This window comes from Ascaphus truei, unplaced genomic scaffold (genome assembly GCF_040206685.1).
Source record: "Ascaphus truei isolate aAscTru1 unplaced genomic scaffold, aAscTru1.hap1 HAP1_SCAFFOLD_1937, whole genome shotgun sequence".
In the NCBI taxonomy this organism is placed as follows: Eukaryota; Metazoa; Chordata; class Amphibia; order Anura; family Ascaphidae; genus Ascaphus; species Ascaphus truei.
The window spans coordinates 20833-48793 of NW_027454842.1; the positions used below are offsets into that span (position 1 = coordinate 20833).

At 42.6% G+C, this 27961-nt stretch overlaps 1 long non-coding RNA gene across 1 annotated transcript; it reads right to left on the reverse strand.

The window, feature by feature from the left end:
* Positions 1–435: 435 nt before the first annotated feature.
* LOC142477101 (uncharacterized) lies at positions 436–27947 on the reverse strand. Its single transcript, XR_012792179.1, has 15 exons — positions 27400–27947; positions 27024–27307; positions 25752–25871; positions 23498–23601; positions 22155–22265; positions 19522–19641; positions 18406–18501; positions 16849–16960; positions 13938–14057; positions 12854–12951; positions 11189–11299; positions 7765–7874; positions 6662–6754; positions 5136–5247; positions 436–1502 (listed from the first exon to the last, which is right to left on the reverse strand). It is a non-coding gene; the product is annotated as an uncharacterized LOC142477101 (long non-coding RNA).
* Positions 27948–27961: the final 14 nt, after the last annotated feature.

Genomic DNA, 27961 nt, shown 5'->3' on the forward strand with positions numbered 1-27961 from the left:
CGGTTCAGCTGGAGGACTTTACCCAGCACAAAAGCACATAGATGCCTCTGATTATATCACCCCAAATGCTGATAATATCCTGCTGTAGATGCACTTTACAGAAGATGATACAGATGTCATCAGTGTTTGGTGGGTTCATTAAATCAATCCATCATATAATAGCCACACTGTGCATATGATGTACTGAATCAGTAACACCAATCACAGGAAGACATCTCCATGGTAGGGGTAGTGTTGAAGTTAACAAAATATGTCCAGCACTGTGGTGTGGTGCCCATACATAATAATTGTGCACATTACCAGAACAACATACTGTCAACTGCATGATCATTTTACTGCTTGTAGTGTATACTCTTGTCCTGTGCAGTGTTGTAGTAGATCCGTCTCTTCAGTGTTCACTGCAATAAAAGTAAGACATTGCATTAATATTACAGAAGTTTGGGGGCTGAAATCCCACTATGCTAATGACAGTTTCCCTTTGCATAAGATTCTTGTGATTATATCTCAATGATGATCAATAACAACTACATCATAACACAGCTGCTCTATACAGAATATGTATTTGCCATCAATGGTCATGGAGGCAATATGTCACACAATGTACATATATAGCACGGATTATTTCTTCCTCTGGTGTATTATGATGGGAGGGTGAGATTCTGCATTATCAGCATCAGTAAATCTGTAGGAAACTGAGTGATATTCTATTTTTTAATGCAATATTAGGGTAAAATAAAGCTTGCTGTATCTATAGCCATGCTCTACCCATGATGTGCTGAATCAATGACTGCAGAGCGATTTAGAGTGGTAAACATGACTTGAACTCATCTCTGAATAGAGGGTAGCACAGTAGTGCAGAGTAGAAGGTGAATGTATCTCAAATGGAAACCCTTAGCAGCTGTGTGGGGAGTAGACAGTACAGACTAACCAAGTAAATAGTAAAAAGTAGTAACTTCAACATTACTTGGTTTTGTTCTCCACTCCTGTTTTTCTGTTCTTTAAATCACTAATACTGATGCCATATGTAACCTGTACTGAGAGTTATATACTCTACTGGCCTAGATCAAATTAAATGATGCAAACAGGATCCCTCCCACTCAAGATTCATGATTGCACCACCTCAACCTTTCATAACAATAACATAGAACTGCAGCAGTGCGCTACTGCACATGTTCTTGTTATGAATGGTAGTATATGTGGTCCTTGGGTCAGTACTTCATACTGTAGCCACACTCTATTCATGATGTATTGAATCAACAAAAATCTGCATGGTACAGATCACAGGAAGGGGTGGAGTAGAGGTGAATATGTCCAATGCGAAACCCTTAGCAGTCGGATTTTTTGGAGTCAATAAAACGACAAATACTAAATGAGAAATATACACATTGCTTATCTGTCTCTGTGTAGTCATTTTCCTCCTCTCCAACTGTCCTTCAATTTTCTATTTTGCAAGAAAATGAACACATGGCTTCAATATTCACTTCTGTTCTGCAGTCTTTCCTCTTGAAATAAAAAAGTTAAGCATTGCATTATTATTATTATAATTATTATTGACGATACATACAATGAACCTTGCTCCAAACCATGTGATACAAAGCAAATCCACCTCCCTCCCACAGCTGTGCTCCTTCTAGAGCTCCTACCACACAAGTTATTCATGTCAGTGAAACTGTACTGCAGTCCCGGTCTGCACACAATCTACTGAATCAATGACATCACACTGTGTCACACTATGTCATGCTAACGACAGGAAACAATCTTTGAATATATCTTTGTATATATAATAATAATAATAATAATAATAATAATAATAATAATAATAAAAAAAAAAGACAGGACAGACACTCCTACATTGCAATCAATAGAAAATAACTGGGACAGGCACTTCAAGGATGCATACGGTCCCGGATAAACTGTAGCTACCTATACACGTGTGCCTTGTCTCTAGACTCTGCATATATCTCTATTTATATATCACCCATTGTGTACTCAGCGCTTTACAAGAGAGACCAAAAAGTACAGGAAATTATTATACAATAAGTTCAACAAACAAAAACAGACAATAGGAAAGTAAATTCCTGTCCTGGGTAGTTTACAATCTAAGAGAAATGTAAGGAGACTTACAGAGAGACAACAGGTGGGGGAACAAGTGCAGTAGATGACAATGCTTGTCCTTAATGGTGGGTACTTGTAGTATAAAGCACTTCTTGGGAACAATAGTTAGTGACTGAATGAGTGACAGTAGCAACGAGTAAAAGCTATTGAAATGCTTCATTTAAGTTGTGAATTTTAAGGTTGATCTTAAATGTGGGTGGAAGAGTGTATGTTGGCATATACTGAGTGTGTGTGAGTTTCACAGGTAAATTGATGGGAAAGGGTTTCAGGCAAGAGAGCGAGTGCGCAGTAGAGGTGTAAGAAGTATAATGGAGACAGTTATTAGTAGAGCTTAGGAGACGAGGAAGGGCATAACGAGACCAAAAGATGATATGTAGGAAGGAGCAGATGAATAGAGAATAGTGTTGGACTGGGTCCTCAACTATAAAAAAATGGGTAACGGGTACCCGGCCAAAATGAAAGGTTCTACCCGGTCGGGTACACGGTTTGGCACTTACCTTCCGGGTGGCGGTGACATCTAGGATCAGCAGCAGTCCTGTGACGGTGGCAGCATCTGTGGTGTCTTCAGCCGGCGGGGGTTAGGGTTACCAGCTTACCTGCTTCGGTGCTGTGGAAGTGATTCCTGCAGCTCCCCCCGCCAGGTGAAGACACCTCTGATGCTGCCACCATCAGAGGACTGCTGCTGCTGATCCTAGATGTCTTAGGAAAGGTAAGTATAAAAGATTATTTCCAGCTGCCCTGACATTACCCGACGCCGGGTATTACCCGGCCAAGTCCACTTCTCAGTGGCCGGTTTCGAGTAATGTCCGGGTAGCTGGAAATGTGTCGGGTAACGCCGGGTACTCGGTACACCACTAATAGAGAACCTTAACAAAAAGGTAAGGAGGAGAACTTTGTAGGTGATCTGAAACTTGATGGGAAGCAAGGAGAGGGATTTAAGGAGGAGGAGGAGATGAGCAGATACTGTTGTGGGAGAAAGGGAAATTATTCAAGCAGCAGAGTTTTGGATAGATTGCAAATGAGAAAGTTGTGAAGCAGGGAGCCCTGTTAGCAGTATGTTAACCCATACGATAAGGGCATGCATTGGCGTTTTAGCAGTAGATTGACAGAGAAAAGGGCAAATCTTGGAAATATTACAGAGAAAGAATCGACAAACTTTAGCCAGTGTCGTGAATGAAGATGGAAAGGGAAGAGTCAAATGTTACTCCTAGGCAATGTGCTTTCATGACAGGATGATGGTAGTACTGTTTACTGCGATGGAGAAAGGTGATATTAGGCAAGATTTAGGGGGAAATATGAGGAGCTCAGTTTTAGACATTAGGTTTAAGGCAGAAGAGTGTCATCCATGGAGGATATAGCCAGGAGGCAACCCGAAACTAGGAACTAAATTGCAGGAGTGACGGTAGGGTGGATAGGTGTGTGTATCATCTGCATAGAGATGATATCAAGGGCCAAAATAGTTGATAAGGTCAACTAGTGATAGTATGTAGTGAGAGAGGTCCCAGAACAGAGTCCTGAGGTATACCAACAGACAAAACAACAGGAGACAAAGACACGTTAGCAACAGAGATGGAGAATGTGTGATGGAGAAGTATGATGAAAACCAGGATATAAGTTTGCTGCGGATACGAAGAAAGAGTTTAGAATATGAATGAGAAGAGTGATTGACAGTATCAAAAGCAGAAGAGAGATCAAGCAGGATTAGTAAGTAAGATGGACCTTGGGAATTTTCTTTATGTACATAATTGGTTACATTGGGAAAGGCAGATTGTGAAGGGCCCATAGGAGCATGTGATTTAAGAATGTTGATCAAACGGGAGATCAAAAGACGTTCTAGCAATTAGGAGGCAAATGGTAGGAAGGATACAGGGCGATAGTTAGAAATTCACACAAGGTCAAGGTTATTTTTGAGAATAGGGGTGACCACTGCATGCTTAAAAGGAAGAGTTGAAAGAGCCAAAGGATATGGAGGAATTGAAGATGTGGGTGAGAGTGAGAATATAGGATTGAGAGGGCAGAGTGGTAGAGGGAGAAGAGAAGATCAGGTTCCAGCTCTGTGACAGGAGAAAAGGAGTCAAGAGTGCAATGAGATCTAGATAGAAAAAGAGAGAGGGGGAAGGGAGAGAATGAATCTACTTGTGGATGGCATCCACCTTGCCTCAAGTGAGCAAAGGCTTGAGGAGAAATAAAGGATGGATGTTAAGTGGGAGGAGAAAGTCAGTGGTGGGACTCAAATACATAGAAGACAGTGTGAATGAAATTGGAGTGTTGATGAGTGAGGAAAACGTAGTGTTTGACCTTAAAAAAAGGAGCAGAGTTTTACAGAACAGGACAAAGGTTTAGTGTAGAAAATCAGACTGTGAAATTTCCTCCATAGGTGTTAAGAGCAGCAGTGTGATGTGATAAAGTGTGATGAGAGCGTGCTTGTGAATTTAACCAATGCATGGGTTAGGCTGCGTCTATAGTAAGCACGCAACAGAAGGCAAAGTTAGCGCATGCCTGTCGCTCCAGCAATCCCTGCACTGAGGTCTGAGGCGACGGGGATGCCCTGCATCGCTCGCACGCACTGTGGACGACCAAGCGTGTGCCCATGATAATCACGGCCTTAGAGGGATGAGTGTGTCAGAGCCTAGAAGGGGCATATAGATGATGGAGGAGGAGGGAGGAGGAGATGATAGCATTGTAAGAGTTAACAAGATAGTTAGTTTAAGCAGAAAGTGAGGAGAGGTTAGAGATAAGGGTAGATGTCAGAGGAGAGAGTTCAATTAAGCTGAGGTATCGAGTAGGACAGGGGTGAGGGGAATGAGAAGTGGTGGATGATGAGAGCAGAAGAGGTCATGTACAAATAGACCATGTTAGTCGTAGAGCAGACATTCCAGAGGGCACGTGAGAAGGGAAGAGAAAAGTGAGAAAAGGAATGTGGATTACATTAGATGAGTTAATACGCTTAGCAGGGAGGTGGAGAGAGAGGCAAGAGGCAGAGGGTGGTGTAGGGGTAGAGGAAGAGATGTTGCATGTACCTTGTCAGAACATTAAAGAACGTCAATTCACACTGGTGCAGAGTTGAGGATGAAATGCTAAATCCAGTTCACGTCCAATTCAATTTTAACAGAACTTTTTCATTCTTCATTACTGAAAAAAAAAAAGTAAAACACAATGCATTACTATTTTCAAAATGGATTGAATTCCCCCAACAATGACTATGTGTTACCAATATATCCCTCTCAGTCCCACTGCAGCACATACTGTACCAGTGTGAAAGTAGGAAGGTACACAGTACCGGTAAAACAATACGTGCCGGTACTATGCACCATATGAATTATAAGAGGATGTAAATCTCCCAGTCTCTCTCCATATCCGCAACAGAGCGGGCTCCGGTCAGTGGCATGGATGCCCATATATGGATATGCTCATATTTGGGCATCCCATGTCACTGACCGGAGCCGGCTCTGAGTATAGGGATATATGCGGAGACGCAGAGGTGTAAGGAAATGGGAGGAGGCACGGTGAGAAACAGGGAGAGACCACAGGAAGATAGAGGGCAACAACTTCCACAAGGTACGTCTATGTGTATAATTGTTTGTATTTTGTGCAGAGGGGGTAATTTCAGATAAAATACAATTCTCCACCCTCTACGAAACAATTCCACTTTGTTCAGTAAGCCAGAAAGTCTTGGTCCCATGTGGACTGAATTTTAATGCAAATTAGGTCCTTAATACACAAGTAAAGAATATAGATACTCATTCTCTACTGTAAGAAGTGCCACATTGCCCACTATTTAGGTCCTGTGCCCAGATTGTGACCAAGCATGGCAGAGGTGAGATTCCCCCAACTCCAATTTGCTACACTCTCCAAGAGAGATAATTGTGATCAGAGATGGAACTATGGGGGGGGGGGGTGAGCAGGGTCGCTGCCCAGGGAGTAGCCCGACTGGGGGCACGGAAATCTCATTTGGTGCATATGTTGCAGCGTTGCATTGATTGGCCGGTCAATCTGCACTGCTGCCTGTCACAGTGACATCATGATCGGGCACTGTGATCAGCTATAGCGCTGACCCAGGTGACATAGTTCAGCACTTTACAAGGAGGGAACAGATGTTGTGGGTGACAGATGTTGGGGGTAGGCTAAGACTGTTGACCAGAGTAACGTGGAGACTTACTGCACTCTGCATGCCCATCCTCTCCCTGACATCAGGGGAAGGAAGTGGCCCTGGTGTGTGTGTAGGTATACCAGATGTCAGTGTATGCATAAGTAAGTATGCCTGTGTAGTGGGAGGTGTAGGGGCATTAAGCTGGAGGACTTAAACCAGTCACAAAAGCACATAGATACCTCTTATTATACCGCACCAAATGCTGATAATATCATGCTGTAGCTGCACTTTACAGAAGATGATGCAGAATCCATCATATCATAGCCACACTGTGCATATGATGTACTGAATCAGTAACACCAGGAAGACATCTCCATTTAAGGGGTACAGTTGAAGTTAACAGAATATGTCCAGCACTTTGGTGTGTAGCCCATAAATAATAATTGTGCACATTACCAGAACATACTTGCAACTGCAAGATCATTTTGCTGCTTGTAGTGTATGCTCGTCCTGTGCAGTGTTGTAGTAGATCCATCTCTTCAGTGTTCACTGCAACAAAAGTAAGACATTGCATTAATATTACAGACGTTTGGGGGCTGAAATCTCACTTCGCTGCGGACAATTTCCCTTTGCATAAGATTCTTGTGATTATGTCAATGATGATCAATAACTACATCATAACACAGCCGCTCTATACAGAAGATGTACTTGCTATCAATGGTCATGGAGGTAATACGTCACACAATGTACAGATATAGCAAGGATTATTTCTTCCTCTGGTGCATTATGGCATTATGATGGGAAATGTTGTGAGATTCTGCATTATCAGCATCACTGAATCTTTTGGAAATTAAGTGATATTCTATGTTTTAATGCAATATTATGGATGATCAGCCGGTAAAATAATAATAGCTTGCTGTATCTGTAGCCATGCTCTACCCATGATGTGCTAAATCAATGACTGCAGAGAGATTCAGAGTGGTAAACATGACTGGAACGCATCTCTGAATAATGGGCAGCAAAGCAGTGCAGAATAGGAGGTGAAAGTATTTAAAATGGAAGACCCTTAGCAGCTGTGTGGGGAGTAGACAGTACAGACTGACCAAGTAAATGGTAAAAGGAGTAACTTCAACATTACTTGGCTTTGTTCTCCACATTGAAGCTTTCCTCCTCTTTAAATCACTAATACTGATGCCATGTGTAACCTGTACTGAGAGTTATATAATCTACTGGCCTAGATGAAACCATATGATGCAAACAGGTTCCATCCCACTCGATTCATAGAATTGAACCACCTCAACCTTTCATAACAATCACATAGAACTGCAGCAGTGCGCTACTGCACATGTTCTTGTTATGAATGGTAGTAGATGTGGTCCTTGGGTCAAAACTTCATACAGCAGCCACACTCTACTCATGATGTATTGAATCAACAAAAACCTGCATGGTACAGATCACAGGAAGGGTAGAGTAGAGGTGAATATGTCCAATGCGAAACCCTTAGCAGCTGGATTGTGTGGAGTCAATAAAACGACAAATACTAAATGAGAAATATACACATTGCTTATCTGTCTCTGTGTAGTCATTTTCCTCCTCTTCAACTGTCCTTCAAAATTTCTCTTCTGCCAGAAAAGAAACACATGGCTTCAATATTCACTGTTCTTCCCTCCTGAAATAAAAGTTAAGCATTGCATGGTTATGATCATACATACAATTAACCTTGCGCCAAACTATGTGATCCAAAGTAAATCCACCTCCCTCCCACAGCTGTGTTCCTTCTAGAGCTTCTACCACACAAGTCATTAATGTTCGTGACACTGTACTGCAGTCACAGTCTGCACACAAAGTAATGAATCAATTACATCACACTGAAAAGGCAGTCTACATGATGCAATAGTTATCCATAATAACTATGTCATGCAAAGGACAGGAAAGCCTATATGTATATCATTAGGGGAGAGGGGAAAAAAATAAATAAAAAATAAGTGCGACAAATTAAAACAGACAATAGGAAAGTAAATCCTTGCCCTGGGAACTTTACAATCTAAGAGAAATGTTAGAAGACTTAAAGAGAGGCAGCAGTTGGGGGAAGAAGTGCAGTAGATAACACTGCTTGTCCTTAATGGTGGGTACTTTTAGTAGAAAGCACTTCTTGGGAACAATAGTTGTTAGCAGTGACTGTGGGTGTGGGACAGTAGCCACGAGTCAAAGTTTTTGAAATTCTTGATTTAAGTCGTGAATTTTAAGATTGGTCTTAAATGTGGGTGGAAGAGGTTATGTTGGCATATACTGAGTGTGAGGGAGTTTCACATGTACGGTGCAGTGATGGAAAATGGTTTCAGGCAAGTGAGAGAACAGTAGAGGTGAAAGAAGTTAACAGGAGACAGTTATGGTTATAGTGCAAGAGACGAGCAAGGGCATAACGAGAGATCAAAGATGATATGCAAGAAGGAGCAGATTAATGGAGAGCCTTCACAAAAAGGTAAGGAGGAGAACTTTGTAGGTGATACAAAAACTTGATGGGATGCCAGGACAGGGATTTAAGGAGATGAGCAGAGACTGTTGTGGGAGAAAGTGAGATTATTCAAGCAGCAGAGTTTTGCATAGGAGAAAGTTGTGAAGCAGGGAGGCCTGTTAGTAGTATTTTAAAATAACCCATAGGATAGCAGTATACATTGGAGTTTTAGCAGTAGGTTGAGAGGGGAAAGGGAAGATCTTGGTAATATTACAGAGAAAGAGGATCCAAACTTTACCCATGGCCATGCATGTGAATGGAGATGGAATTGAAGAGCCAAATGTTACTCCTAGGCAACATGTTTGATGACAAGATAGATGGTAGTACTGTTTACTGTGATGGAGAAAGGGGATAATATGAGCCCAGTTTTAGACATTAAGTTTAAGGCAGTGGAGTGCCATCCATGAGCATATAGCCAGGAGGCAACCCAAGAGTAGGGACTGGATTGCAGGAGTGAGAGCAGGGGTGGATAGATTTGTGTGTGTATCATCTGCATAGAGATTATATCTAAGGCCAAAAGAGTTGATGAGGTCACCAAATGATAGTATGTAGAGAGAAAGAGAGATCTCAGAACAGAGCCCTGATGTATACCCACAGACAGATCAATAGAAGACGAAGACATGTTAGCAACAGAGATGGAGAATGTGTGACAGGAAAGTTATGATGAAAACCAGGATAGAACTGTGTTACGGATACAAAGAGAGAGTTTAGAATATGAAGGAGGAGAGTGATTGAGAGCATCAAACGCAGCAGATAGATCAAGTAGGATTAGTAGGGAAAAGTGACCTTGGGAATTTGCTTTAAGCACAGTCTGTAGAACGAGCTGTACGAAAGGCAGGTTGTAAAGGATCCAGGAGGGAATGTGATTTAAGAATGTTGACATTCTAGCAATTAGGAGACAAACAGCAGGAGGGATACAGGGTGGTAGTTAGTAAGGCACATAGGGTGTAGGTTGTTTCTGAGAAAAGGGTGACCACTACAGGCTTAAAGTAAGAGGGTAAAGAGCCAGAGAATATGGAGGAATTGAAGATGTGGGTGAGAGTGGGGACTAAGAGATGCAGTAAGGTGTGAGGGGATATGATCTAGAGGGCATGTGGTAGAGGGAGAAGAGAAGATGATTTGCTTCCAGCTCTGTAAGAGAAGAAAAAGAGTCAAATGCAGAAGGAGAATTAGGTAGGAGAGAAGGGGGAAGGGACAGAAGGAATCTCCTTGTGGGTGGCATCCACCTTGTCTCTGAAGTAGTCAAATGCTTGAGGAGAAGTGAAGGAAGGATGGCAAGTGTGAGGAGAAGGTTAGTGGAGGGAGTCAAATACAGGGAAAAAAAGACAGCGTAAATTAAATTTGAGTGTTGATGAATGTGAAAAAAAAGTAGTGTGGTTTGGCCCCAAAGAGCAGCTTTATACAGGACTGGAGACATTTTTACTGTAGAAAAATCAAATATCAATTGTGTGATTTCCTTCATAGGCATTAAGAACAGCGAGTGGAAGTGTGATGAACATGTTTGGGAATTTAGCCAAGGGTGTGGGTTAGAGGGACGAGTGTGTCAGAACCTAGAAGGGGCATATAGATAGGAGGATAGCATTGCAAGAGTTAATAAGATTGTTAGTTTAAGTGAAAAGAGAGAGAGAGCAGAGAGGTTAGAGTAGATGTCAGAGGAGAGTTTAATTAAGCAGAGGAAAATCAGTGGGACAGGTAAGACACGGTGAGGGGAATGACTGATTGTGACTGATGAGAGCAGAAGAGGTTATGTACAACTAGAGCCTTGTTAGTAAGAGTGGACATTCCAGAGGGCACAGGAGAAGGGAAGAGAAAAGTAAGGAAAGGAATGTGGATTACATTAGATAGGTTAACACTCTTAGCAGGGAGGCCCGATGTGTATATGAGCCGGTCCAAGATTATAAGAGATATCCCCCAACATCAGCGAGCATAGAAGGAGACACAGAGATAGGTGTAGAGAGAGACAGAGATAGGGGTATGTAGAGAGAGAAGGACGTCAAGAGAATGAGACAGATAGATGTAGAGAGAGGAGACGTAGAGAGAGGGGGCTTTGAGAGGGGGGCGTAGAGAATGAGGGAAGGTGGAAGAGAATAGGATGTGCAGGAGTGCATTTCATTGAGCAGTGCAGAAATAGCTGCAATAGAGGTCTGTACAAATGGTGCTTTGTGTAGACACATGCAAAGGTAGGGGAAGGAAAGTGTATAGAACATGTGGATAAAAGCAGGAGTGTGGAAGTTAGAGAAATTAGAAAAGTTTTACAGAGGAGTGAGGAAACAGTAAACAGAAAGAACAAGAGAGAGGTTACATTGGGATGACGTGCTGTGGTAGAGAGAAATGCTAGGAGAGAGCCTCCAGATATTAGAGGACATGAATTGAGGGAGCAAATGTATAAATCAAAACCGGAGGGGGAGGTATAGCACGAAAGCTTGCACAGCAGTTGATGAAGATTATAGTCTTAAAGTTGCGTGTACCTGTCAGGGCACTCAAGAAGGTCAATGCTCACAAGTGCAGAGTTCATGAAGAAATGCTGAATCCAGTTCCCCTCCAATTTAATTTTAATATAACTTTTTCATTCTTCATTACTGCAAAAAGCAAACAAAACAAAACCACATTGCATTACTATTTTCAAAATGGATTGAATGACATATTCAACAGTAACTGTGTGATGCCAATATTGCCTTCTCACTCGTAGGCCAGTACGGTCAGGTACCCAGTACTGATAAAACAATAAGTGCCCGTACTAAGTACCAATATGAATTATAAGGAAATGTAAAATCTCCAGGTCTCTCTCCATCTCTGCAACAGATATATGGATAAGCCCATATTAAGGCATCACGTGACCGGAGCCGTCACTGACTGGGTATATGCAAAGATGCAGGGAGATGCAAAGAAAGGGAGGGAGAGAGACAGGGAGAAGATGGGAAACGGAGGGAGGCACGGATGGCGGGCCTCTCTCTTTCACTGGTGCATGCAAGGAGCTGGTCCCAACATCCACAAAGTGTGTGTGTATTATTGGTTGTGTTTTATGGCGGTAGGAGGATAGTGTGTATATTGTGTGTGTGTGGGAGTATTATATTGTGTGTAGGGTATTATAGTGTGTATATTATGTTGAGGTGCAGAGGAGAGTATTAGATTGGGTATCTTGTGTTAGGGGGTATTGTGTATATTGTGTTTAAGACTATAATATTATTGGGGAGATTATTATTGAGGAGGTATTAAAGTGTGTATTGTGGGGAGTATTAGTGTATGTATTATTTGTGGGTGACAGATGCTGTGGGTAGGCCAAGAGTACGGGCCAGACTAAGGTGGAGACTTTCTGTACTCTGCATACAGGACTCTACATGCACTGCAGAGGTGAGATTCCCCCCAACTCCAATTTGCTACACTCTCCAAGAGAGATTATTGTGATCAGAGGTGGAAGATGAGCAGGGTCACTGCCCAGGGAGTAGCCTGTCAGGGGGCATGGAAATCTCTTTTGGTGCGTATGTTGCCACGTGGCATTGATTGACCGGTCAATCTGCACTGCTTCCTATCACAGTGACATGATCCGGTGCTGTGATCGGTTGCAGCGCTGACCAAGGTGTGTTAGTGCAGCAATTTACAGGGAGGGAACAGAGGTTGTGGGTGACAGATGCTGGGGGTAGGCCAAGAGTACGGGCCAGAGCAAGGTGGAGATATTCTGTACTCTGCATGCCCAGGACTCTGCATGCATGCCAGTGGCTGTGGGGTGTGTGTGTGTAGGTATGCCAAGTGTCAGTGTGCATAAGTAAGTGTGCTGTGTGTGTAAGTAAGTTTGCCTGTGTGGCAGGAGGTGTAGGGGGGTGGGGGGCGGGGGGCGGTTCAGCTGGAGGACTTTACCCAGCACAAAAGCACATAGATGCCTCTGATTATATCACCCCAAATGCTGATAATATCCTGCTGTAGATGCACTTTACAGAAGATGATATAGATGTCATCAGTGTTTGGTGGGTTCATTAAATCAATCCATCATATAATAGCCACACTGTGCATATGATGTACTGAATCAGTAACACCAATCACAGGAAGACATCTCCATGGTAGGGGTAGTGTTGAAGTTAACAAAATATGTCCAGCACTGTGGAGTGGAGCCCATACATAATAATTGTGCACATTACCAGAACAACATATTGTCAACTGCATGATCATTTTGCTGCTTGTAGTGTATACTCTTGTCCTGTGCAGTGTTGTAGTAGATCCGTCTCTTCGGTGTTCACTGCAATAAAAGTAAGACATTGCATTAATATTACAGAAGTTTGGGGGCTGAAATCCCACTATGCTAATGACAGTTTCCCTTTGCATAAGATTCTTGTGATTATATCTCAATGATGATCAATAACAACTACATCATAACACAGCTGCTCTATACAGAATATGTATTTGCCATCAATGGTCATGGAGGCAATATGTCACACAATGTACATATATAGCAAGGATTATTTCTTCCTATGGTGTATTATGATGGGAGGGTGAGATTCTGCATTATCAGCATCAGTAAATCTGTAGGAAACTGAGTGATATTCTATTTTTTAATGCAATATTAGGGTAAAATAAAGCTTGCTGTATCTATAGCCATGCTCTACCCATGATGTGCTGAATCAATGACTGCAGAGCGATTTAGAGTGGTAAACATGACTTGAACTCATCTCTGAATAGAGGGTAGCACAGTAGTGCAGAGTAGAAGGTGAATGTATCTCAAATGGAAACCCTTAGCAGCTGTGTGGGGAGTAGACAGTACAGACTGACCAAGTAAATAGTAAAAAGTAGTAACTTCAACATTACTTGGTTTTGTTCTCCACTCCTGTTTTTCTGTTCTTTAAATCACTAATACTGATGCCATATGTAACCTGTACTGAGAGTTATATACTCTACTGGCCTAGATCAAATTAAATGATGCAAACAGGATCCCTCCCACTCAAGATTCATATGATTGCACCACCTCAACCTTTCATAGCAATAACATAGAACTGCAGCAGTGCGCTACTGCACATGTTCTTGTTATGAATGGTAGTAGATGTGGTCCTTGGGTCAGTACTTCATACTGTAGCCACACTCTATTCATGATGTATTGAATCAACAAAAATCTGCATGGTACAGATCACAGGAAGGGGTGGAGTAGAGGTGAATATGTCCAATGCGAAACCCTTAGCAGCCGGATTTTTTGGAGTCAATAAAACGACAAATACTAAATGAGAAATATACACATTGCTTATCTGTCTCTGTGTAGTCATTTTCCTCCTCTTCAACTGTCCTTCAATTTTCTATTTTGCAAGAAAATGAACACATGGCTTCAATATTCACTTCTGTTCTGCAGTCTTTCCTCTTGAAATAAAAAAGTTAAGCATTGCATTATTATTATTATAATTATTATTGACGATACATACAATGAACCTTGCTCCAAACCATGTGATACAAAGCAAATCCACCTCCCTCCCACAGCTGTGCTCCTTCTAGAGCTTCTACCACACAAGTTATTCATGTCAGTGAAACTGTACTGCAGTCCCGGTCTGCACACAATCTACTGAATCAATGACATCACACTGTGTCACACAATGTCATGCTAACGACAGGAAACAATCTTTGTATATATCTTTGTATATATAATAATAATAATAATAATAATAATAAAAAAAATAAGACAGGACAGACACTCCTACATTGCAATCAATAGAAAATAACTGGGACAGGCACTTCAAGGATGCATACAGTCCCGGATAAACTGTAGCTACCTATACAGGTGTGCCTTGTCTCTAGACTCTGCATATATCTCTATTTATATACCACCCATTGTGTACTCAGCGCTTTACAAGAGAGACCAAAAAGTACAGGAAATTATTATACAATAAGTTCAACAAACAAAAACAGACAATAGGAAAGTAAATCCCTGTCCTGGGTAGTTTACAATCTAAGAGAAATGTAAGGAGACTTACAGAGAGACAACAGGTGGGGGAACAAGTGCAGTAGATGACAATGCTTGTCCTTAATGGTGGGTACTTGTAGTATAAAGCACTTCTTGGGAACAATAGTTAGTGACTGAATGAGTGACAGTAGCAACGAGTAAAAGCTATTGAAATGCTTCATTTAAGTTGTGAATTTTAAGGTTGATTTTAAATGTGGGTGGAAGAGTGTATGTTGGCATATACTGAGTGTGTGTGAGTTTCACAGGTAAATTGATGGGAAAGGGTTTCAGGCAAGAGAGCGAGTGCGCAGTAGAGGTGTAAGAAGTATAATGGAGACAGTTATTAGTAGAGCTTAGGAGACGAGGAAGGGCATAACGAGACCAAAGATGATATGTAGGAAGGAGCAGATGAATAGAGAATAGTGTTGGACTGGGTCCTCAACTATAAAAAAATGGGTAACGGGTACCCGGCCAAAATGAAAGGTTCTACCCGGTCGGGTACACGGTTTGGCACTTACCTTCCGGGTGGCAGTGACATCTAGGATCAGCAGCAGTCCTGTGACGGTGGCAGCATCTGTGGTGTCTTCAGCCGGCGGGGGAGCTGCAGGCTCACAGACACAGCTTACCTGCTTCGGTGCTGTGGAAGTGATTCCTGCAGCTCCCCCCGCCAGGTGAAGACACCTCTGATGCTGCCAACATCAGAGGACTGCTGCTGCTGATCCTAGATGTCTTAGGAAAGGTAAGTATAAAAGATTATTTCCAGCTGCCCTGACATTACCCGACGCCGGGTATTACCCGGCCAAGTCCACTTCTCAGTGGCCGGTTTCGAAAGAGTTTAGAATATGAATGAGAAGAGTGATTGACAGTATCAAAAGCAGAAGAGAGATCAAGCAGGATTAGTAAGTAAAATGGACCTTGGGAATTTTCTTTATGTACATAATTGGTTACATTGGGAAAGGCAGATTGTGAAGGGCCCAGAGGAGCATGTGATTTAAGAATGTTGATCAAACGGGAGATCACAAGACGTTCTAGCAATTAGGAGGCAAATGGTAGGAAGGATACAGGGCGATAGTTAGAAATTTACACAAGGTCAAGGTTATTTTTGAGAATAGGGGTGACCACTGCATGCTTAAAAGGAAGAGTTGAAAGAGCCAAAGGATATGGAGGAATTGAAGATGTGGGTGAGAGTGAGAATATAGGATTGAGAGGGCATGTGGTAGAGGGAGAAGAGAAGATCAGGTTCCAGCTTTGTGACAGGAGAAAAGGAGTCAAGAGTGCAATGAGATCTAGATAGAAAAAGAGAGAGGGGGAAGGGAGAGAACGAATCTACTTGTGGATGGCATCCACCTTGCCTCAAGTGAGCAAAGGCTTGAGGAGAAATAAAGGATGGATGTTAAGTGGGAGGAGAAAGTCAGTGGTGGGACTCAAATACATAGAAGACAGTGTGAATGAAATTGGAGTGTTGATGAGTGAGGAAAAAGTAGTGTTTGACCTTAAAAAAAGGAGCAGAGTTTTACAGAACAGGACAAAGGTTTAGTGTAGAAAATCAGACTGTGAGATTTCCTCCATAGGTGTTAAGAGCAGCAGTGTGATGTGATGAAGTGTGATGAGAGCGTGCTTGTGAATTTAACCAATGCATGGGTTAGGCTGCGTCTATAGTAAGCACGCAACAGAAGGCAAAGTTAGCGCATGCCTGTCGCTCCAGCAATCCCTGCACTGAGGTCCGAGGCGACGGGGAGGCCCTGCATCGCTCGCACGCACTGTGGACGACCAAGCGTGTGACCATGATAATCACGGCCTTAGAGGGATGAGTGTGTCAGAGCCTAGAAGGGGCATATAGATGATGGAGGAGGAGGGAGGAGGAGATGATAGCATTGTAAGAGTTAACAAGATAGTTAGTTTAAGCAGAAAGTGAGGAAAGGTTAGAGATAAGGGTAGATGTCAGAGGAGAGAGTTCAATTAAGCTGAGGTATCGAGTAGGACAGGGGTGAGGGGAATGAGAAGTGGTGGATGATGAGAGCAGAAGAGGTCATGTACAAATAGACCATGTTAGTCGTAGAGCAGACATTCCAGAGGGCACGTGAGAAGGGAAGAGTAAAGTGAGACAAGGAATGTGGATTACATTAGATGGGTTAATACGCTTAGCAGGGAGGTGGAGAGAGAGGCAAGAGGCAGAGGGTGGTGTAGGGCTAGAGGAAGAGATGTTGCATGTACCTTGTCAGAACATTAAAGAACGTCAATTCACACTGGTGCAGAGTTGATGATGAAATGCTGAATCCAGTTCACGTCCAATTCAATTTTAACAGAACTTTTTCATTCTTCATTACTGCAAAAAAAAAAAAGTAAAAAACAATGCATTACTATTTTCAAAATGGATTGAATTCCCCCACCAATGACTATGTGTTACCAATATATCCCTCTCAGTCCCACTGCAGCACATACTGTACCAGTGTGAAAGTAGGAAGGTACACAGTAACGGTAAAACAATACGTGCCGGTACTATGCACCATATGAATTATAAGGGGATGTAAATCTCCCAGTCTCTCTCCATATCCGCAACAGAGTGGGCTCCGGTCAGTGGCATGGATGCCCATATATGGGTATGCTCATATTTGGGCATCCCATGTCACTGACCGGAGCCGGCTCGGAGTATAGGGATATATGCGGAGACGCAGAGGTGCAAGGAAATGGGAGGAGGCACGGTGAGAAACAGGGAGAGACCACAGGAAGATAGAGGGCAACAACTTCCACAAGGTACGTCTATGTGTATAATTGTTTGTATTTTGTGCAGAGGGGGTAATTTCAGATAAAATACAATTCTCCACCCTCTACGAAATAATTCCACTTTGTTCAGTAAGCCAGAAAGTCTTGGTCCCATGGGGACTGAATTTTAATGCAAATAAGGTCCTTAATACACAAGTAAAGAATAAAGTTACTTATTCTCTACTGTAAGAAGTGCCACATTGCCCACTATTTGGGTCCTGTGCCCAGATTGTGACCATGCATGGCAGAGGTGAGATTCCCCCAACTCCAATTTGCTACACTCTCCAAGAGAGATAATTGTGATCAGAGGTGGAACTAGGGGAGGGGGTGAGCAGGGTCACTGCCCAGGGAGTAACCTGACTGGGGGCACGGAAATCTCATTTAGTGCATATGTTGCGGCACTGCATTGATTGACCGGTCAATCTGCACTGCTGCCTGTCACAGTGACATCCTGATCGGGCACTGTGATCAGCTATAGCACTGACCCAGGTGAGATAGTTCAGCACTTTACAAGGAGGGAACAGATGTTGTGGGTGACAGATGCTGGGGGTAGGCCAAGACTGTTGGCCAGAGTAACGTGGAGACTTACTGCACTCTGCATGCCCATCCTCTCCCTGACATCAGGGGAAGGAAGTGGCCCTGGGGTGTGTGTAGGTATGCCAGATGTCAGTGTATGCATAAGTAAGTATGCCTGTGTAGTGGGAGGTGTAGGGGCGTTAAGCTGGAGGACTTAAAACAGGCACAAAAGCACATAGATACCTCTGATTATACCGCACCAAATGCTGATAATATCATGCTGTAGCTGCACTTTACAGAAGATGATGCAGATGTCATCATTGGTTGGTGGGTTCATTAAATCAATCCATCATATCATAACCACACTGTGCATATGATGTACTGAATCAGTAACACCAGGAAGACATCTCCATGTTAGGAGTAGAGTTGAAGTTAACAGAATATGTCCAGCACTGTGGTGTGTAGCCCATAAATAATAATTGTGCACATTACCAGAACAACATACTGTCAACTGCAAGATCATTTTGCTGCTTGTAGCGTATGCTCATCCTGTACAGTGTTGTAGTAGATCCGTCTCTTCAGTGTTCACTGCAACAAAAGTAAGACATTGCATTAATATTACAGACGTTTGGGGGCTGAAATCTCACTTCGCTGCGGACAATTTCCCTTTGCATAAGATTCTTGTGATTATGTCAATGATGATCAATAACTGCATCATAACACAGCCGCTCTATACAGAAGATGTACTTGCTCTCAATGGTCATGGAGGTAATACGTCACACAATGTACAGATATAGCAAGGATTATTTCTCCAACTGGTGCATTATGGCATTATGATGGGAAATGTTGTGAGATTCTGCATTATCAGCATCACTGAATCTTTTGGAAATTAAGTGATATTCTATGTTTTAATGCAATATTATGGATGATCAGCCGGTAAAATAATAATAGCTTGCTGTATCTGTAGCCATGCTCTACCCATGATGTGCTGAACCAATGACTGCAGAGAGATTCAGAGTGGTAAACATGACTGGAACGCATCTCTGAATAATGGGCAGCAAAGCAGTGCAGAATAGGAGGTGAAAGTATTTAAAATGGAAGATCCTTAGCAGCTGTGTGGAGAGTAGACAGTACAGACTGACCAAGTAAATGGTAAAAGGAGTAACTTCAACATTACTTGGCTTTGTTCTCCACATTGAAGCTTTCCTCCTCTTTAAATCACTAATACTGATGCCATGTGTAACCTGTACTGAGAGTTATATAATCTACTGGCCTAGATGAAACCATATGATGCAAACAGGATCCATCCCACTCCAGATTCATAGAATTGAACCACCTCAACCTTTCATAACAATCACATAGAACTGCAGCTGTGCGCTACTGCACATGTTCTTGTTATGAATGGTAGTAGATGTGGTCCTTGGGTCTTTACTTCATACTGTAGCCACCCTCTACTCATGATGTATTGAATCAACGAAAACTTGCATGGTTCAGATCACAGGAAGGGGTAGAGTAGAGATGAAAATATTCAATGTGAAACCCGTAGCAGCCGGATTGTGTGGAGTCAATAAAACGACAAATACTAAATGGTAAATGAGAAATATACACATTGCTTATCTGTCTCTGTGTAGTAATTTTCCTTCTCTTCAACTGTCCTTCAAATTTTCTCTTTTGCAAGAAAAGGAACACATGGCTTCAATATTCACTTCTGTTCTGCAGTCATCCCTCCTGAAATAAAAGTTAAGCATTGCATTGTTATTATGATAATACATACAATAAACCTTGCTCCAAACCATTTGATGCAAAGCAAATCCACCTCCCACCCACAGCTGTGCTCCTTCTAGAGCATGCATGTCAAACTCCAGTCCTCGAGGGTCCCAAACAGGCCAGGTTTTCAGAAGGGATATCCTGAAAACCTGGCCTGTTTGCTGCCCTCGAGGACTGGAGTTTGACATCCTTGTTCTTGAGCTTCTACCACGCAAGTCATCCATGTGAGTGACACTGTACTGCAGTCCTGGTCTGCACACAATCTACTGAATCAATGACATCACACTGTAAAGGCAATCTACAAGATGTATTAGTTGTCCACACTTCCGAAATGTTACTTTTATGTCCAAATCACTTATTCCCATGACCTGATATTTGTATTTGTTATTTATAGGATTGTCACAAAGAGTTGATGAGGTCACCAAATGATAGTATGTAGAGAGAAAGAGAGATCTCAGAACAGAGCCCTGATGTATACCCACAGACAGATCAATAGAAGACGAAGACATGTTAGCAACAGAGATGGAGAATGTGTGACAGGAAAGTTATGATGAAAACCAGGATAGAACTGTGTTACGGATACCAAGAGAGAGTTTAGAATATGAAGGAGGAGAGTGATTGAGAGCATCAAACGCAGCAGATAGATCAAGTAGGATTAGTAGGGAAAAGTGACCTTGGGAATTTGCTTTAAGCACAGTCTGTAGAACGAGCTGTACGAAAGGCAGGTTGTAAAGGATCCAGGAGGGCATGTGATTTAAGAATGTTGACATTCTAGCAATTAGGAGACAAACAGCAGGAGGGATATAGGGCGGTAGTTAGTAAGGCACATAGGGTGTAGGTTGTTTCTGAGAAAAGGGTGACCACTACAGGCTTAAAGTAAGAGGGTAAAGAGCCAGAGAATAGGGAGGAATTGAAGATGTGGGTGAGAGTGGGGACTAAGAGATGCAGTAAGGTGTGAGGGGATACGATCTAGAGGGCATGTGGTAGAGGGAGAAGAGAAGATGATTTGCTTCCAGCTCTGTAAGAGAAGAAAAAGAGTCAAATGCAGAAGGAGAATTAGGTAGGAGAGAAGGGGGAAGGGACAGAAGGAATCTCCTTGTGGGTGGCATCCACCTTGTCTCTGAAGTAGTCAAATGCTTGAGGAGAAGTGAAGGAAGGATGGCAAGTGTGAGGAGAAGGTTAGTGGAGGGAGTCAAATACAGGGAAAAAAAGACAGCGTAAATTAAATTTGAGTGTTGATGAATGTGAAAAAAAAGTAGTGTGGTTTGGCCCCAAAGAGCAGCTTTATACAGGACTGGAGACATTTTTACTGTAGAAAAATCAAATATCAATTGTGTGATTTCCTTCATAGGCATTAAGAACAGCGAGTGGAAGTGTGATGAACATGTTTGGGAATTTAGCCAAGGGTGTGGGCTAGAGGGACAAGTGTGTCAGAGCCTAGAGGGGGCATATAGATAGGAGGATAGCACTGTAAGAGTTAATAAGATTGTTAGTTTAAGCGGAAAGAGAGAGAGAGGTTAGAGTAGATGTCAGAGGAGAGTTTAATTAAGCAGAGGAAAATCAGTGGGACAGGTAAGATGGGGTGAGGGGAATGACTGATTGTGAATGATGAGAGCAGAAGAGGTCATGTACAACTAGAGCCTTGTTAGTCAGAGAACGGCCATTCCAGATGGCATAGGAGAAGGGAAGAGAAAAGTAAGGAAAGGAATGTGGATTACATTAGATAGGTTAACACTCTTAGCAGGGAGGCAGAGGCAGGGAGGCCCGATGTGTATATGAGCAGGTTCAAGATTATAAGAGATATCCCACACATCAGCAAACATAGAAGGAGACACAGAGATAGGTGTAGAGAGAGACAGAGATAGCTCTATGTAGAGAGAGAGGGACGTAGAGAGAATGAGACAGATAGGCGCAGAGAGAAGGGGCCCCGAGAGAGAGGGGGCGCAGAGAGAGAGGGGGCGCAGAGAGAGAGGGGGCGCAGAGAGAGAGGGGGCGCAGAGAGAGAGGGGGCGCAGAGAGAGAGGGGGCGCAGAGAGAGAGGGGGCGCAGAGAGAGAGGGGGCGCAGAGAGAGAGGGGGCGCAGAGAGAGAGGGGGCGCAGAGAATAGGATGTACATGAGTGCTTTTCATTGAGCAGTGCAGAAATAGCTGCAATAGAGGTCTGTACAAATGGTGCAGTGTGTAGACACATGCAAAGGTAGGGGAAGGAAAGAGGAGAACATGTGGATAAAAGCAGGAGTGTGGAAGTTAGAGAAATTTGAAAAGTTTAACAGAGGAGTGAGGAAACAGCAAGCAGAGAGAACAAGAGAGAGGTTACATTGGGATGACGTTCTGTGGTAGAGAGAAAATGCTAGGAGAGAGCTTTCAAATATTAGAGGACATGACTTGAGGGAGCAAATGTATAAATCAAAACCTGAGGGGGAGGTATAGCACGAAAGCTTGCACAGCAGATTATAGTCTTAAAGTTGCGTGTACCTGTCAGGGCATTCAAGAAGGTAAATTCTCACAAGTGCAGAGTTCATGATGAAATGCTGAATCCAGTTCCCCTCCAATTTAATTTTAATATAACTTATCCATTCTTCATTACTGCAAAAAGCAAACAAAACAAAACCACATTGCATTACTATTTTCAAAATGGATTGAATGGCATATTCAACAGTGACTGTGTGATGCCAATATTCCCCACTCACTCGTAGTGAAGCACATATTGTACTAGTGTTGAAAGTAGGCCGGTAGAGTCAGGTACGCAGTACTGATAAAACAATAAGTGCGCGTCGTAAGTACCAGCTCCGCAACAGTGCGGGCATCACATTAGTGACGTGGATGAACATATATGGATAAGCCCATATTAAGGCATCACGTGACCAGAGCCGTCACTGACTGGGTATACGTAAAGACGCAGGGAGATGCAAGGAAAGGGAGGGAGAGAGACAGGGAGAAGATGGGAAACGGAGGGAGGCACGGATGGAGAGAGGGAGTTCTTCCGAGCTTCTGCTGGCCTCTCTCTTTCACTGGTGCATGCCGGGAGCTGGTCCCAACATCCACAAAGTGTGTGTGTATTATTGGTTGTATTTTATGGGGGTAGGAGGGTAGTGTGTATATTGTGTGTGTGGGAGTATTATATTGTGTGTAGAGGTGCAGAGGAGAGTACTAGATTGTGTATCTTGTGTAAGGGTGTTGTGTATATTGTGTTTGGAGCTATAATATTATTGGGGAGATTAGTATTGAGGAGGTATTATAGTGTGTATTGTGGGGAGTATTAGTGTGTGTATTGTTTGTGGGTGACAGATGCTGGGGTATGCAGCAATCCCTGCACTGAGGTCCGAGGCGGCTCTGCATCGCTCGCATGCACTGTGGATGACCAAGCATGTGCCCATGATAATCATGGCCTTAGAGGGATGAGTGTGTCAGAGCCTAGAAGGGGCATATAAATATATAATGGAGGAGGGAGGAGGGAGGAGGAGGAGATGATAGCATTGTAAAAGTTAACAAGATAGTTAGTTTAAGCAGAAAGTGAGGAGAGGTTAGAGATAAGGGTAGATGTCAGAGGAGAGAGTTCAATTAAGCTGAGGTATCGAGTAGGACAGGGGTGAGGGGAATGAGAAGTGGTGGATGATGAGAGCAGAAGAGGTCATGTACAAATAGACCTTGTTAGTCAGAGAGCAGACATTCCAGAGGGCACGTGAGAAGTGAAGAGTAAAGTGAGACATGGAATGTGGATTACATTAGATGGGTTAATACGCTTAGCAGGGAGGTGGAGAGAGAGAGGCAAGAGGCAGAGAGTGGTGTAGGGGTTGAGGAAGAGATATTGCATGTACCTTATCAGAACATTAAAGAACATCAATTCACACTGGTGCAGAGTTGATGATGAATCCAGTTCACCTCCAATTCAATTTTAACAGAAATGTTTCATTCTTCATTACTGAAAAAAAAGAAAAGTAAAAAACATTTCATTACTATTTTCAAAATGGATTGAATTCCCCCAACAATAACTATGTGTTACCAATATATCCCTCTCAGTCCCACTGCAGCATATACTGTACCAGTGTGAAAGTAGGAAGGTACACAGTACCGGTAAAACAATACGTGCCGGTACTATGCACCATATGAATTATAAGGGGATGTAAATCTCCCAGTCTCTCTCCATATCCGCAACAGAGTGGGCTCCGGTCAGTGGCATGGATGCCCATGTATGGATATGCTCATATTTGGGCATCCCATGTCACTGACCGGAGCCGGCTCTGAGTATAGGGATATATGCGGAGACGCAGAGGTGCAAGGAAATGGGAGGAGGCACGGTGAGAAACAGGGAGAGACCACAGGAAGATAGAGGGCAACAACTTCCACAAGGTACGTGTATGTGTATAATTGTTTGTATTTTGTGCAGAGGGGGTAATTTCAGATAAAATACAATTCTCCACCCTCTACGAAATAATTCCACTTTGTTCAGTAAGCCAGAAAGTCTTGGTTCCATGGGGACTGAATTTTAATGCAAATAAGGTCCTTAATACACAAGTAAAGAATATAGTTACTTATTCTCTACTGTAAGAAGTGCCACATTGCCCACTATTTGGGTCCTGTGCCCAGATTGTGACCATGCATGGCAGAGGTGAGATTCCCCCAACACCAATTTGCTACACTCTCCAAGAGAGATAATTGTGGTCAGAGGTGGAACTAGGGGAGGGGGTGAGCAGGGTCACTGCCCAGGGAGTAACCTGACAGGGGGCACGGAAATCTCATTTAGTGCATATGGTGCGGCACTGCATTGATTGACCGGTCAATCTGCACTGCTGCCTGTCACAGTGACATCATGATCGGGCACTGTGATCAGCTATAGCACTGACCCAGGTGAGATAGTTCAGCACTTTACAAGGAGGGAACAGATGTTGTGGGTGACAGATGCTGGGGGTAGGCCAAGACTGTTGGCCAGAGTAACGTGGAGACTTACTGCACTCTGCATGCCCATCCTCTCCCTGACATCAGGGGAAGGAAGTGGCCCTGGGGTGTGTGTAGGTATGCCAGATGTCAGTGTATGCATAAGTAAGTATGCCTGTGTAGTGGGAGGTGTAGGGGCGTTAAGCTGGAGGACTTAAAACAGGCACACATCTCACTTCGCTGCGGACAATTTCCCTTTGCATAAGATTCTTGTGATTATGTCAATGATGATCAATAACTGCATCATAACACAGCCGCTCTATACAGAAGATGTACTTGCTATCAATGGTCATGGAGGTAATACGTCACACAATGTACAGATATAGCAAGGATTATTTCTTCCTCTGGTGCATTATGGCATTATGATGGGAAATGTTGTGAGATTCTGCATTATCAGCATCACTGAATCTTTTGGAAATTAAGTGATATTCTATGTTTTAATGCAATATTATGGATGATCAGCCGGTAAAATAATAAAAGCTTTCTGTATCTGTAGCCATGCTCTACCCATGATGTGCTGAATCAATGACTGCAGAGAGATTCAGAGTGGTAAACATGACTGGAACGCATCTCTAAATAATGGGCAGCAAAGCAGTGCAGAATAGGAGGTGAAAGTATTTAAAATGGAAGACCCTTAGCAGCTGTGTGGGGAGTAGACAGTACAGACTGACCAAGTAAATGGTAAAAGGAGTAACTTCAACATTACTTGGCTTTGTTCTCCACATTGAAGCTTTCCTCCTCTTTACATCACTAATACTGATGCCATGTGTAACCTGTACTGAGAGTTATATAATCTACTGGCCTAGATGAAACCATGTGATGCAAACAGGATCCATCCCACTCCAGATTCATAGAATTGAACCACCTCAACCTTTCATAACAATCACATAGAACTGCAGCTGTGCGCTACTGCACATGTTCTTGTTATGAATGGTAGTAGATGTGGTCCTTGGGTCTTTACTTCATACTGTAGCCACACTCTACTCATGATGTATTGAATCAATGAAAACTTGCATGGTTCAGATCACAGGAAGGGGTAGAGTAGAGATGAAAATGTTCAATGTGAAACCCGTAGCAGCCGGATTGTGTGGAGTCAATAAAACGACAAATACTAAATGGTAAATGAGAAATATACACATTGCTTATCTGTCTCTGTGTAGTAATTTTCATTCTGTTCAACTGTCCTTCAAATTTTCTCTTTTGCAAGAAAAGGAACACATGGCTTCAATATTCACTTCTGTTCTGCAGTCATCCCTCCTGAAATAAAAGTTAAGCATTGCATTGTTATTATGATAATACATACAATAAACCTTGCTCCAAACCATTTGATGCAAAGCAAATCCACCTCCCACCCACAGCTGTGCTCCGTCTAGAGCATGCATGTCAAACTCCAGTCCTCGAGGGTCCCAAACAGGCCAGGTTTTCAGTAGGGATATCCTGAAAACCTGGCCTGTTTGCTGCCCTCGAGGACTGGAGTTTGACATCCTTGTTCTTGAGCTTCTACCACGCAAGTCATCCATGTGAGTGACACTGTACTGCAGTCCTGGTCTGCACACAATCTACTGAATCAATGACATCACACTGTAAAGGCAATCTACAAGATGTATTAGTTGTCCACACTTCCGAAATGTTACTTTTATGTCCAAATCACTTATTCCCATGACCTGATATTTGTATTTGTTATTTATAGGATTTTCACATGTATTACTACTGTGAAACGCTATATACATTAATAGTGCTATATAAATAAATACATACACATTTATATATAATAATAATATCAGCATGTTCTTTTAAAGCGCTGCTAGTTTTACGTAGCGCTATACAGAGACATTTTGCAGACACAAGTCCCTGCCCCATAGAGCTTACAATCTATGACATTGGTGCCTGAGGCACAGAGGATATGAAGTGACTTGCCCAAGGTCACACACACACATAAATATATACACACACACACACACATATATATGAAAACTAACACAGAAAAAAAGAATCCCCTGAATAGCACTCTAACATACACAAATTGTATCAATAAAGGTTTATTAATCACATACACATAAATGGTTAAAATGAGGAGCAGTGGTGACCTACAAAGCTGTTATAAACTGAACCTTAAGGTGTGGGGAAAAATGCTACACTGCAGTAATAAGTACAAAGTGTGTAAATAAAGTGTAGAGGCAAGAAATATATGGAAATGAGAACACTCAGACCGGCTGGTCAAGTACTACCTAAGTTGAAGCCCCCTGTGTGAAGTGCTTGTATGAAACTAGTGTATAACTAACAAGCAAGGAAATGAATAAGTTAATTATATAAGTTAGTAATATGATCCAAGCCTATAGATATGAAACACACAGATGAGCAAAAAATTGGCAGATATAACTAACAAGCCAAAATAGGTAGCAAAAGTACTTAGACCAGTCCTGAGTGTACAGCAAAGTGTCCAGCAGAGTGATAGCTGAGATCACCACCACATCCTAGATGAGACAGACAAGCCCTGACTTGCTTGTTTCACCAAATGCTTTGTCCGGGGGCTTAACATATAGACAGTTGATAGATGTATTTGAAGTTGCATATTCTGTGCCGTGGATTAATCAGTGTACTGAAAGCAACTGAAGATGGTACAGTAGCTGTGATAGGTTGGCCTCATAGCTCCTCCTTCAATGGAGGAATCGGCTCACAGAGCACTTAACTCCCTAAATGCCCAAAGAAAAAAGTAAGCATGCAGTACTTAAAGTGAAAGTAAAATGAGAAATGAAATAAACACACACATTGAAAAATCACTCACCCGACTGAGAGCGCCTTCTACAGAGCGCTGTACCACTGCTCAGCTAGCAGCTAAAACTGTCTCATTTTCCCACCATTGAAGTTTACACATGTCCACGCCCCACTCTAACAAGACGCTGTGTACGGAAGCTCGCAGGAGACAAACTAGTGAGAGAATGTGTAGCTGCTAGCCACACTCCACGAGGTGCATTGTGGGAAATGTAGTTCTTTGCCTGCTAGCTTCTCTGACTGGTTACTGATCACATGATGTCACTAGGGGCGGGATTAGTGTGTTGCAATGTAACGGCCCGGCTGTATGATTGTCACAGAAGGGGGGAGCCTGAGAATGTCACGGATTTAATTACACATGTAATGATGTAATAACACAGCCATGAACTAAGCCAGTATACATATGGTCGTGTGATATTTATAATGCATTTATTAACATTATTGTGTGGATTTGGGCTGAATTAAACTTGTATGGGATTGTCACTTTAATATCACAGTACCACTACTGTTTAACACTTATAATGACCTCCTGATTACAGATTATTAGGGACAGACTTAAAAAGGCCTGTGTAAAT